This window comes from Oncorhynchus keta, chromosome 10 (genome assembly GCF_023373465.1).
Source record: "Oncorhynchus keta strain PuntledgeMale-10-30-2019 chromosome 10, Oket_V2, whole genome shotgun sequence".
In the NCBI taxonomy this organism is placed as follows: domain Eukaryota; kingdom Metazoa; phylum Chordata; class Actinopteri; order Salmoniformes; family Salmonidae; genus Oncorhynchus; species Oncorhynchus keta.
Window position 1 is genome coordinate 82,859,184 of NC_068430.1, and position 15,000 is coordinate 82,874,183.

General features: G+C 41.6%; 1 long non-coding RNA gene across 1 annotated transcript in view; it reads right to left on the bottom strand.

The window, feature by feature from the left end:
• Nucleotides 1-12,717: 12,717 nt before the first annotated feature.
• Nucleotides 12,718-15,000, bottom strand: part of LOC127932582 (uncharacterized) — a 3,657-nt gene continuing 1,374 nt past the window's right edge. The window contains exon 2 of the long non-coding RNA XR_008146027.1: nucleotides 12,718-13,407. This is a non-coding gene — a long non-coding RNA (uncharacterized LOC127932582). The remainder of the gene's footprint in view (nucleotides 13,408-15,000) is intronic.

Consider the following 15,000-nt stretch of genomic DNA (forward strand, 5'->3'; position numbering starts at 1 on the left):
ATATACTTTTGGTCATCTAGTGTACATAATAAGAAAATGTAGATTAATTAATGACTACTAATTTATTAACAATACAAATGCTAGCCTATGCTGTATGTCACAGTAGAATATCATTCAAATATCAGTTGTTGATCTTGTAATCTGAAAACATAAATTCATTGGTATCATCGACCACCATCAACAGTTTTTATGTAAAAAAATATGACATTTACATTTTAAAAAGCGTAGAAATACCATTATATAAGCTTCTGCGCTATATATAGATCTAAAAATGTTTGGGTCACAACATTAAAACAGTCCCTGATCTTGTAGTCAGCTGCCAGTGTACCAGAGTAGCACAGTCACGTTGCTTGATAAGACAATATTTTCACAGTGATGTCATCTTGTATGTAAACAACAAGTTCCCTGTTGTGTTTCTTGATGAGTCTACAAATCAAATGTATTGGTCACAGACACATGGTTAGCAGATGTTAATGGTCACATACACATGGTCAGCAGATGTTATTGGTCACATACACATGGTCAGCAGATGTTAATGGTCACATACACATGGTTAACAGATGTTAATGGTCACATACACATGGTCAGCAGATGTTAATGGTCACATACACATGGTCAGCAGATGTTAATGGTCACATACACATGGTTAGCAGATGTTAATGGTCACATACACATGGTCAGCAGATGTTAATGGTCACATACACATGGTCAGCAGATGTTAATGGTCACATACACATGGTTAACAGATGTTAATGGTCATACACATGGTCAGCAGATGTTAATGGTCACATACACATGGTCAGCAGATGTTAATGGTCACATACACATGGTTAGCAGATGTTAATGGTCACATACACATGGTCAGCAGATGTTAATGGTCACATACACATGGTTAGCAGATGTTAATGGTCACATACACATGGTTAGCAGATGTTAATGGTCACATACACATGGTTAGCAGATGTTAATGGTCACATACACATGGTTAGCAGATGTTAATGGTCACAGACACATGGTTAGCAGATGTTAATGGTCACATACACATGGTTAGCAGATGTTAATGGTCACATACACATGGTTAGCAGATGTTAATGGTCACAGACACATGGTTAGCAGATGTTAATGGTCACAGACACATGGTTAGCAGATGTTAATGGTCACATACACATGGTTAGCAGATGTTATTGGTCACATACACATGGTTAGCAGATGTTAATGGTCACATACACATGGTTAGCAGATGTTAATGGTCACATACACATGGTTAGCAGATGTTAATGGTCACATACACATGGTTAGCAGATGTTAATGGTCACATACACATGGTTAGCAGATGTTATTGGTCACATACACATGGTTAGCAGATGTTAATGGTCACATACACATGGTTAGCAGATGTTAATGGTCACATACACATGGTTAGCAGATGTTAATGGTCACATACACATGGTTAGCAGATGTTAATGGTCACATACACATGGTTAGCAGATGTTAATGGTCACAGACACATGGTTAGCAGATGTTAATGGTCACATACACATGGTTAGCAGATGTTAATGGTCACAGACACATGGTTAGCAGATGTTAATGGTCACATACACATGGTTAGCAGATGTTAATGGTCACATACACATGGTTAGCAGATGTTAATGGTCACAGACACATGGTTAGCAGATGTTAATGGTCACATACACATGGTTAGCAGATGTTAATGGTCACATACACATGGTTAGCAGATGTTAATGGTCACATACACATGGTTAGCAGATGTTAATGGTCACATACACATGGTTAGCAGATGTTAATGGTCACATACACATGGTTAGCAGATGTTAATGGTCACAGACACATGGTTAGCAGATGTTAATGGTCACATACACATGGTTAGCAGATGTTAATGGTCACATACACATGGTTAGCAGATGTTAATGGTCACAGACACATGGTTAGCAGATGTTAATGGTCACATACACATGGTTAGCAGATGTTAATGGTCACATACACATGGTTAGCAGATGTTAATGGTCACATACACATGGTTAGCAGATGTTAATGGTCACATACACATGGTTAGCAGATGTTAATGGTCACATACACATGGTTAGCAGATGTTAATGGTCACATACACATGGTTAGCAGATGTTATTGGTCACATACACATGGTTAGCAGATGTTATTGGTCACATACACATGGTTAGCAGATGTTAATGGTCACATACACATGGTTAGCAGATGTTATTGGTCACATACACATGGTTAGCAGATGTTATTGGTCACATACACATGGTTAGCAGATGTTAATGGTCACATACACATGGTTAGCAGATGTTAATGGTCACATACACATGGTTAGCAGATGTTAATGGTCACATACACATGGTTAGCAGATGTTATTGGTCACATACACATGGTTAGCAGATGTTATTGGTCACATACACATGGTTAGCAGATGTTATTGGTCACATACACATGGTTAGCAGATGTTAATGGTCACATACACATGGTTAGCAGATGTTAATGGTCACATACACATGGTTAGCAGATGTTAATGGTCACATACACATGGTTAGCAGATGTTAATGGTCACATACACATGGTTAGCAGATGTTAATGGTCACATACACATGGTTAGCAGATGTTAATGGTCACATACACATGGTTAGCAGATGTTAATGGTCACATACACATGGTTAGCAGATGTTAATGGTCACATACACATGGTTAGCAGATGTTAATGGTCACAGACACATGGTTAGCAGATGTTAATGGTCACATACACATGGTTAGCAGATGTTAATGGTCACATACACATGGTTAGCAGATGTTAATGGTCACAGACACATGGTTAGCAGATGTTAATGGTCACATACACATGGTTAGCAGATGTTAATGGTCACATACACATGGTTAGCAGATGTTAATGGTCACATACACATGGTTAGCAGATGTTAATGGTCACATACACATGGTTAGCAGATGTTAATGGTCACATACACATGGTTAGCAGATGTTATTGGTCACATACACATGGTTAGCAGATGTTATTGGTCACATACACATGGTTAGCAGATGTTATTGGTCACATACACATGGTTAGCAGATGTTAATGGTCACATACACATGGTTAGCAGATGTTAATGGTCACATACACATGGTTAGCAGATGTTAATGGTCACATACACATGGTTAGCAGATGTTAATGGTCACATACATACACATGGTTAGCAGATGTTAATGGTCACATACACATGGTTAGCAGATGTTAATGGTCACATACACATGGTTAGCAGATGTTAATGGTCACATACACATGGTTAGCAGATGTTAATGGTCACATACACATGGTTAGCAGATGTTAATGGTCACATACACATGGTTAGCAGATGTTAATGGTCACATACACATGGTTAGCAGATGTTAATGCGAGTGTAGCGAAATGCTTGTGCTTCTAGTTCCGACAATGCAGTGATAACCCCCTAGCTCTTCCCTCCATCAAACCTAACAATTCCAAAACTACTACCTTATACACACAAGTGTAAAGGGATAAAGAATATGTACATAAAGATATATGAATGAGTGATGGTACAGAACGGCATAGGCAAGATGCAGTAGATGGTATCGAGTACAGTATATACATATGAGATGAGTAATGTAGGGTATATAAACATTATATTAAGTAGCATTATTTAAAGTGGCTAGTGATATATTTTATATCAATTTCCATCAACTCCCATTATTAAAGTGGCTGGAGTTGAGTCAGTGTGTTGGCAGCAGCCACTCAATGTTAGTGGAGGCTGTTTAACAGTCTGATGTCCTTGAGATATAAGCTGTTTTCAGTCTCTAGGTCCCTGCTTTAATTGAAGACATTCAAAATGTTTATGGTTTTGTAGATTGTGCCAATACACTGACTTCCTGTTAACAGTTTGTGCCATGGCTACGTCGAGGTGGTGACTGCCCCTTATTGAGGTGAATATATCTAAATGAATGTATTTCTATTGCTATATCAGAGCACTTGGTTATGAACACTATCTCTAGTAACTGATGTTTTATTTCTCGTGTTTAGGATTCCAAAAATAAAATACACGATTGTTTTCGCTGCAATAATCAGACATTAAATTCAGGAACTCTTAACTAAATCTCCTGGTGAAGACAGGAAATTATATTTACCCGCTGTAGTGCCATCTTGTGGTGTAACTGTGGATAAAAATATAACTTGTTTACACTTGTTAAAGGTCCCAAACAGTCATTCTGAGTCTGTAAAATAGCATTTTGAGTAACCAGGTTTCCATCCAGCCATTTCATGCGGATTAATTACCTGATGCATGAAAGAAAGTCACGACAGGTCTAATGGACACAGGAAATGCTCGTACACTTTTATAAATGCCGATAGACAATAAGTTCTTTTGACATGTGTCGGTAAAATTAATTGTGAGAATTGGTGGTGGAAAACGCTTTTTGCGCAAATATTGATATAATAACCATTTTATCAAGGTACACTTGTAGTCACGCGATATATTGTGTGGTCCTTCCATCATGACTCGGGAAAGCATGCCGTTTATAATGCTTCAGATTAAATAAATTACGATAAACTTCGCAGGGTGAATGTGCAAGGTGATGAGCTTTATGCTCATTTCCAATAAATATCGAGGGTCTTATTCTGGGGACATGTTGATCTATGATTGGCTGCCGTTTGACCAATACAAATTATCTTATAATGTAGGTATCCTAACCCCACTTTTCTGTGAGCTGTTGACGAGAGCGCACTTGCCAAGACCAGAGTGGGCACATTTGCTATTTAACGCAACAGTTGTGACAAAATCATCAGTAGAGCTGAAAATGTTATGGAAACCCATTTAACTTAGATTTTTCATTCAGTACATGGGAATTTATTTTAATGTGCACTACGCCAAGTTATTTATATGTACACTACGTCACCAGACACAGCATTTTATCCGCAATAGAGGTCGCCAGTTTGTAGTCCAAAAACCCGGAAATGAGTTACCGCTAGTTCTTTCAGCCACCCCTAACCGGGAATGAATAGAGTTTTGGTATAAACGTCCAAAATAAATACGAGGTCAACGCAGGTTTAGGAGATCTTATACGTTTTGTTCTATGAGATAATATCAGTCAGTCAACATTAACTTTATGAATTATGACGCCTTTATGCTTTATGTGTTTTTATTATTACATATATGTCCACAAATTTACAAAAAGTGACATTAGCTTATAAAGACTTGTTGGATCCTGTGTTTTACATTATAGCCATGACCATATGTATAATTGAATATGATCTGCTGTTGGCTTGTGTGGATGTATGTATGTGTTATGCAACATAGCTGACTTGAAACATTGTTAAAAGTATCAGGGCCGTGGGCCTTTCTCATGATGGAGAAATACAGAGAAGCATGAAGACAGGAACTGTTCAATGAGTTGGGGGGCACATTCAGAGCGGGGGTTGCGAGAACAACACACTTTTGTTAGATAACAGGAGCCAGGTGCGATATAACGGTATGGAGCATGAGAGCCTGGATGTTCTTCACAAGCAACATTTACATCTATCAACAGAAGCGCCAAGAGGCGGGGACCCGCCTGAGTGCCTGCAATAGGCTGAGCAAATTTAAACCACGCCCAGTCTCTACTGTGATAGGCCAACAGACGGGTTAGAACTGTCTATCACAGTATAAAGAATCATGTTTTACATTCATCTTGTCAGTTCCCTGTTCTGCCCTGCGTGGTATTACAGTGAGCCCGTATATACGAATGTTGCATTTGCCATTTATTACTTAGCTAATAAAAAATACATAGTATAAAATCGGTGACTCATTGTTATATTTATCCTGATACCAGATTTGAATTTACGCAACTCTAACAGACTGTGTTTACCGCAGGCTTATAGGAGAGGCTGGGAGCTCACCTTGGGAACCGCAGGTTTAGGAGAGGCTGGGGAGTTCACCTTGGGAACCGCAGGTTTAGGAGAGGCTGGGAGCTCACCTTGGGAACCGCATATGTCAAGCAACATGGAGGCAGTGTTGTGATGAGATTATATCAAGCAGATTGGCTGACAGACAAAGCAACTCATAGCATGGTTTCACAAATGGTTTGGTTATTGTAACAGCAGCAGTAAAGAAATAATGGTGGCTATATAATTTAGCTCGCTAACCCAAATGGAATTTAGTTAGCTAGATCATCTTGGACAATTTTTTGTTGAAAATTTACAGGGTGAGGTCTGGGTACCTTACATATAAACACACTGAGTGTAGAAAACATTTAAGAACACCTTCCTAATATTGAGTAGCACCCCCCTTAGAACAGTGTCAATTCGTTGGGGGTATGGACTCTACAAGGTGTGGAAAGCGTTCCGCGGGGATGCTGGCCCATGTTGACTCCAATGCTTCCCACAGTTGTGTCAAGTTGGCTGAATGTTCTTTGGGTGGTGGACCACTGTTGATACACATAGGAAACACCCTCTGAATGGCACACATACACAATCCATGTCTCAAATGTCTCAAGCCTAAAAAAGTCCTTCTTTAACCTGTCTCCTCTCCTTCATCCACACGGTTTTAAGTTGATTTAACAAGTGACATTGATAAGCGATCGTAGCTTTCACCTGGTCAGTCTGTCGTGGAAAGAGCCAGTGTTTTGTCCACTCAGTGTGTATTGACTGTCGACAACGTTCATATATCATGATCATCAATGATGTCAAGAAGTTTGTATGAATCTCATGTTTGGCATGTCTCTTGATGTAATGACCTGACAATTAGTCTGAGTTTTGGGCAACTCTTCCCCCACGTTTGTTTCATGCTGGTGAAAAACCTAGCTAGCCAGTAACTAGCTAACACCAGACCCAGATGAAGGTGGAAACCTATAAGTATATTTGCCTTGGAAAATATATATACAGGTTTCCCCTATTCATCAACCACGTTGCTATGTAAACCACACCGTTCTGCTACGTAAACCACACCATTCTGCTACGTAAACCACACCATTCTGCTACGTAAACCACACCGTTCTGCTACGTAAACCACACCATTCTGCTACGTAAACCACACCGTTCTGCTACGTAAACCACACCGTTCTGCTACGTAAACCACACCGTTCTGCTACGTAAACCACACCGTTCTGCTACGTAAACCACACCGTTCTGCTACGTAAACCACACCGTTCTGCTACGTAAACCACACCATTCTGCTATGTAAACCACACCGTTCTGCTACGTAAACCACACCGTTCTGCTATGTAAACCACACCATTCTGCTACGTAAACCACACCGTTCTGCTATGTAAACCACACCATTCTGCGATGTTGGTTACAAGGCGGTAGTTATTTAAATTAGGTAAGAAAATGAGATGTTACCATTGGTGTATTCAAATTTGAGGATTTTGTGATGTCACAAAAAGCCATTAATATCCCCACAACTCCTGAATCCAAGTGGTGGACAAAGGAGAGGGGACTTTATGATACAACTTTGTCAATGCAAAAGCAACAGTATATTTTGCTGATCTGATTTAATCCAAATATTATCACATTTCATGAAAAACATGATTTTGACTGTGCAGGACCTTCAACAAAAGAAGTGACTTGATAAAGTGCCAGACCATAAAGAATATGGTAGTTACAGTTTGCGGTGCAGTTTATGAGATAGGTTAAACTGCAGGTAGAATCAACATGGTGTCACGCCCTGACCTTAGAGAGACGTTTTATTTCTCTATTTGGTTCGGTCAGGGTGTGATGTGGGGTGGGCATTCTATGTTCCATTTTCTATGTTTTTGTATTTCTTTGTTTTGGCCGGGTATGGTTCTCAATCAGGGACAGCTATCTATCGTTGTCCCTGATTGGGAACCATACTTAGGCAGCCATTTTTCCCACCTGTGTTTGTGGGTAGTTGTCTTTGTTAGTGGCACTAATGCCCTGTAAGCTTCACAGTTGTTTTTCGTTTGTTGATGACATTATCTAATGAAAAGGAAAATGTACGCTCACCACGCTGCACCGTGGTCCACTTCTTTCAACGGCCGTGACACATGGAGCACACTATTTATTTTACAACACAGAACCATGAGGAGAATATGAGTACTTCACAATTTCATTCCTCATATTATTATTGCTTATGATTTTGAGTTGATGAGACTAAGACAAGTATTTTTCTTTTAATTTAAATTTAACCTTTATTTAACTAGGCAAGTCAGTTAAGAACAAGTTCTTATATTCGATGACAGCAAAGGAACAGTGGGTTAACTGGCCTAGGAACAGTGGGTTAACTGGCCTAGGAACAGTGGGTTAACTGGCCTAGGAACAGTGGGTTAACTGGCCTAGGAACAGTGGGTTAACTGGCCTAGGAACAGTGGGTTAACTGGCCTAGGAACAGTGGGTTAACTGGCCTAGGAACAGTGGGTTAACTGTCCTAGGAACAGTGGGTTAACTGGCCTGGGAACAGTGGGTTAACTGGCCTGGGAACAGTGGGTTAACTGGCCCGGGAACAGTGGGTTAACTGGCCCGGGAACAGTGGGTTAACTGGCCCGGGAACAGTGGGTTAACTGGCCTAGGAACAGTGGGTTAACTGGCCTAGGAACAGTGGGTTAACTGGCCTAGGAACAGTGGGTTAACTGGCCTAGGAACAGTGGGTTAACTGGCCTAGGAACAGTGGGTTAACTGGCCTAGGAACAGTGGGTTAACTGGCCTAGGAACAGTGGGTTAACTGGCCTAGGAACAGTGGGTTAACTGGCCTAGGAACAGTGGGTTAACTGGCCTAGGAACAGTGGGTTAACTGGCCTAGGAACAGTGGGTTAACTGGCCTAGGAACAGTGGGTTAACTGGCCTAGGAACAGTGGGTTAACTGGCCTAGGAACAGTGGGTTAACTGGCCTAGGAACAGTGGGTTAACTGGCCTGGGAACAGTGGGTTAACTGGCCCGGGAACAGTGGGTTAACTGGCCTGGGAACAGTGGGTTAACTGGCCCAGGAACAGTGGGTTAACTGGCCCGGGAACAGTGGGTTAACTGGCCTAGGAACAGTGGGTTAACTGGCCTGGGAACAGTGGGTTAACTGGCCCGGGAACAGTGGGTTAACTGGCCTAGGAACAGTGGGTTAACTGGCCTGGGAACAGTGGGTTAACTGGCCCGGGAACAGTGGGTTAACTGGCCCGGGAACAGTGGGTTAACTGGCCTGGGAACAGTGGGTTAACTGGCCTAGGAACAGTGGGTTAACTGGCCTAGGAACAGTGGGTTAACTGGCCTAGGAACAGTGGGTTAACTGGCCTAGGAACAGTGGGTTAACTGGCCTAGGAACAGTGGGTTAACTGGCCTAGGAACAGTGGGTTAACTGGCCTGGGAACAGTGGGTTAACTGGCCTGGGAACAGTGGGTTAACTGGCCTAGGAACAGTGGGTTAACTGGCCTAGGAACAGTGGGTTAACTGGCCTAGGAACAGTGGGTTAACTGGCCTAGGAACAGTGGGTTAACTGGCCTAGGAACAGTGGGTTAACTGGCCTAGGAACAGTGGGTTAACTGGCCTAGGAACAGTGGGATAACTGGCCTAGGAACAGTGGGTTAACTGGCCTAGGAACAGTGGGTTAACTGGCCTAGGAACAGTGGGTTAACTGGCCTAGGAACAGTGGGTTAACTGGCCTAGGAACAGTGGGTTAACTGACCTGGGAACAGTGGGTTAACTGGCCTAGGAACAGTGTGTTAACTGGCCTAGGAACAGTGGGTTAACTGGCCTAGGAACAGTGGGTTAACTGGCCTAGGAACAGTGGGTTAACTGACCTGAGAACAGTGGGTTAACTGGCCTAGGAACAGTGTGTTAACTGGCCTGGGAACAGTGGGTTAACTGGCCTAGGAACAGTGTGTTAACTGGCCTGGGAACAGTGGGTTAACTGGCCTAGGAACAGTTGGTTAACTGGCCTAGGAACAGTGGGTTAACTGGCCTAGGAACAGTGGGTTAACTGGCCTAGGAACAGTGGGTTAACTGGCCTAGGAACAGTGGGTTAACTGGCCTAGGAACAGTGGGTTAACTGGCCTAGGAACAGTGGGTTAACTGGCCCAGGAACAGTGGGTTAACTGGCCCAGGAACAGTGGGTTAACTAGCCCAGGAACAGTGGGTTAACTGGCCCAGGAACAGTGGGTTAACTGGCCTAGGAACAGTGGGTTAACTGGCCTAGGAACAGTGGGTTAATTGGCCTAGGAACAGTGGGTTAACTGGCCTAGGAACAGTGGGTTAACTGGCCTAGGAACAGTGGGTTAACTGGCCTAGGAACAGTGGGTTAACTGGCCTAGGAACAGTGGGTTAACTGGCCTAGGAACAGTGGGTTAACTGGCCTAGGAACAGTGGGTTAACTGGCCTAGGAACAGTGGGTTAACTGGCCTAGGAACAGTGGGTTAACTGGCCTAGGAACAATGGGTTAACTGGCCTAGGAACAGTGGGTTAACTGGCCTAGGAACAGTGGGTTAACTGGCCTAGGAACAGTGGGTTAACTGGCCTAGGAACAGTGGGTTAACTGGCCCAGGAACAGTGGGTTAACTGGCCTAGGAACAGTGGGTTAACTGGCCTAGGAACAGTGGGTTAACTGGCCTAGGAACAGTGGGTTAACTGGCCTAGGAACAGTGGGTTAACTGGCCTAGGAACAGTGGGTTAACTGGCCTAGGAACAGTGGGTTAACTGGTCTAGGAACAGTGGGTTAACTGGTCTAGGAACAGTGGGTTAACTGGCCTAGGAACAGTGGGTTAACTGGCCTAGGAACAGTGGGTTAACTGGCCTGGGAACAGTGGGTTAACTGGCCTGGGAACAGTGGGTTAACTGGCCTAGGAACAGTGGGTTAACTGGCCTAGGAACAGTGGGTTAACTGGCCTAGGAACAGTGGGTTAACTGGCCTAGGAACAGTGGGTTAACTGGCCTAGGAACAGTGGGTTAACTGGCCTAGGAACAGTGGGTTAACTGGCCTGGGAACAGTGGGTTAACTGGCCTGGGAACAGTGGGTTAACTGGCCTGGGAACAGTGGGTTAACTGGCCTAGGAACAGTGGGTTAACTGGCCTAGGAACAGTGGGTTAACTGGCCTAGGAACAGTGGGTTAACTGGCCTAGGAACAGTGGGTTAACTGGCCTAGGAACAGTGGGTTAACTGGCCTAGGAACAGTGGGTTAACTGGCCTAGGAACAGTGGGTTAACTGCCTTGAACGACAGATTTTTACCTTGTCAGCTCGGGATTCGATCTTGTAACCTTTCGGTTACTAGTCCAACCCTCTAACCACCAGGTTACCTGCCGCCCCAAAGTATAAGGTTTGGTGAGACCAGTTACCTGCAGACTTCACTTCTGTTGGTGAGGCTGTGGATTAAAAGATGGTGATCTACTATGGTGAAATAATCAATTGTATCATAATTTAATTAAACCAACAACACTACTACTACTACAACAATACAATTATGATGACAGTTCCTAAATGTAACATTCACCATCTCTGAAGCTCATGTCATATACAGTACCAGTCAAAAGTTTGGACGCACCCCCTCATTCCAGGGTTTCTTTATTTGTACTATTTTCTACATTGTAGATTAATAGTGAAGACATCGAAACTATGAAACAAAACATATGGAATCATGTACTAACCAAAAAAGTGTTAAATATAAAATGTATTTTATATTTGAGATTCTTCAAAGTAGCAACCCTTTGCCTTGATGACAGCTTTGCACACTCTTGGCATTCTCTCAACCAGCTTCATGAGGAATGCTTTTCCAGCCGTCTTGAAGGAGTTCCCACATATACTGAGCACTTGTTGGCTGCTTTTCTTTCACTCATTAACAAAAAATTATATCCCATTTAGACAACTTCCCGATCAAAACATTTCAGTGCAATAATGACGGTGTAAACTTGGCAGTAGAAAGCCTAACAGTACATTTGACCTTTCAGCTTCCCTATCAAATGCCACAGAAAGTATTTGACTCTATCCACAAAACGAAGGAAATTAGAAAGGGGGGAGGTTCGTCAGGCAAGAAAATGGCCTTGTCGACCCCCCCCCCCCCATGAATGTCAACTAACCAGATTGCAACCAGGTAAATGTGATAAAATAAAGAGCAGTATACAATTTCTAAGACATCGTTTAACAAACAAACAATTAGAAGCATTGTGGGGATGGGATCAAGTGAGCAGGTTGAGGAATAATTAGCCCATAAAAACATAGACCTACATTAGGATGGTTGTTTTGTCGAGAAATTGTCCATTATTTAACTGTCTACATCATTTCAAGGGCTACATTATCAAGGATGGTTCTCAGTTTGTCAGCAAGTTGTGGTTCCAGTTGTGTGAAGGAAAGACGATGACAGTCAACATATAAACAAGGAACTGAACTTCTAAAGAACAGACTAATTGTTCCCTTCTGTTTCACCTCTCTCTCTAACTTAGATCATTCTGGTTCCTCCTCCTTCCACCATAATTTGCAAATAAATTAATTAAAAATCCTACAATGTGATTTTCTGGATTTTTTCCCTCATTTTGTCTGTCATAGTTGTACCTATGATGAAAATTACAGGCCTCTCTCATCTTTTTAAGTGGGAGAACTTGCACAATTGGTGGCTGACTAAATACTTTTTTGCCCCACTGTATACACTATTTCTAAACAGAGATATACCTTGTGTTCAGCCAGTACAGCTGTCCAGTACGAGTCAGTTGTCTGGTAGATGTTAAGTCTCACATGTTGTTGTCTGAGACCTGTCCAAGATGATTCAACATTCACCATGTTCCAGATAGAAATTCAATCATCTTGTTGTCTGTAGCCAGTGTACCAGAGTAACACAGGTAGGTTGTCTGGTAGACAGTAGCCTCACAGTGATGTCATCTTGCCTGAGACCTGGGGCTTGTATAGTAAACTACAGACTGATGGGAGTGCTGGTGAGAATGGTGTCCAATCACGTTACACACCAACCACCTCTGGTCAGGATGGCTCCTCCTCAAATTGCTGCTCTCTGTCTCTGTTAAATGTTTTGATATCTTCTGAGGTTGTGAGGTTGTATCCATGGCTACCTGTCTCAGACTGTCTGTCTCTTTCAGAGCATGTATTAGTATAGTGATATAATATATCCTGATGCTGTTGTATCCATGGTTACCTCTCAGACTGTCTGCTCTTCCAGGTCTTCGACCAGGCAGGGATCTACTTCCTTCAGGACCTGGTAGAAGTGTTCCTGGGCGCGAGACCCCTTCCTTACCACCATGTCCAGCAGGGCTTGGTTCTGTAGGGTCTTGGTGGATTTGCTGTCCACCTCCTCCCTCTCCTCGTGAATCAGAACCCCATGATCCTGGAGACGCAGGAATATGGGCTGTAAGAGTCCCAGGCGAGTCTCTAGAGCCATCCTGTGTCTTCTGATGAAGGCTCTACCATGGGGGGCAGAGGGGTTGGCAGGAGAGTCTGCAGGGGAAACAGCTGAAACTGGGAGGGGGAAATTATGTATTAAAACCCTGTCTAGGATGACAAGATACTGTTTAGGATTAACTTTAGTTTGTTATTGAGAGGTTTATAATGGTGATGAATCTCTAGTTTGTTATTGAGAGGTTTATAATGGTGATGAATCGCTAGTTGGTTATTGAGAGGTTTATAATGGTGATGAATCTCTAGTTTGTAATTGAGAGGTTTATAATGGTGATGAATCTCTAGTTTGTTATTGAGAGGTTTATAATGGTGATGAATCTCTAGTTTGTTATTGAGAGGTTTATAATGGTGATGAATCTCTAGTTTGTTATTGAGAGGTTTATAATGGTGATGAATCGCTAGTTGGTTATTGAGAGGTTTATAATGGTGATGAATCTCTAGTTTGTTATTGAGAGGTTTATAATGGTGATGAATCTCTAGTTTGTTATTGAGAGGTTTATAATGGTGATGAATCTCTAGTTTGTAATTGAGAGGTTTATAATGGTGATGAATCTCTAGTTTGTTATTGAGAGGTTTATAATGGTGATGAATCTCTAGTTTGTAATTGAGAGGTTTATAATGGTGATGAATCTCTAGTTTGTTATTGAGAGGTTTATAATGGTGATGAATCGCTAGTTGGTTATTGAGAGGTTTATAATGGTGATGAATCTCTAGTTTGTTATTGAGAGGTTTATAATGGTGCTGAATCTAGTTGGTTATTGAGAGGTTTATAATGGTGATGAATCTCTAGTTTGTTATTGAGAGGTTTATAATGGTGATGAATCGCTAGTTGGTTATTGAGAGGTTTATAATGGTGATGAATCTCTAGTTTGTTATTGAGAGGTTTATAATGGTGATGATCTCTAGTTTGTTATTGAGAGGTTTATAATGGTGATGAATCTCTAGTTTGTTATTGAGAGGTTTATAATGGTGATGATCTCTAGTTTGTAATTGAGAGGTTTATAATGGTGATGAATCTCTAGTTTGTAATTGAGAGGTTTATAATGGTGATGAATCTCTAGTTTGTTATTGAGAGGTTTATAATGGTGATGATCTCTAGTTTGTAATTGAGAGGTTTATAATGGTGATGAATCTCTAGTTTGTTATTGAGAGGTTTATAATGGTGATGATCTCTAGTTTGTAATTGAGAGGTTTATAATGGTGATGATCTCTAGTTTGTAATTGAGAGGTTTATAATGGTGATGAATCTCTAGTTTGTTATTGAGAGGTTTATAATGGTGATGAATCTCTAGTTTGTTATTGAGAGGTTTATAATGGTGATGATCTCTAGTTTGTAATTGAGAGGTTTATAATGGTGATGAATCTCTAGTTTGTAATTGAGAGGTTTATAATGGTGATGAATCTCTAGTTTGTTATTGAGAGGTTTATAATGGTGATGATCTCTAGTTTGTTATTGAGAGGTTTATAATGGTGATGAATCGCTAGTTGGTTATTGAGAGGTTTATAATGGTGATGAATCTCTAGTTTGTTATTGAGAGGTTTATAATGGTGCTGAATCTAGCTGGTTATTGAGAGGTTTATAATGGTGATGAATCTCTAGTTTGTAATTGAGAGGTTTATAATGGTGATGAATCTCTAGTTTGTTATTGAGAG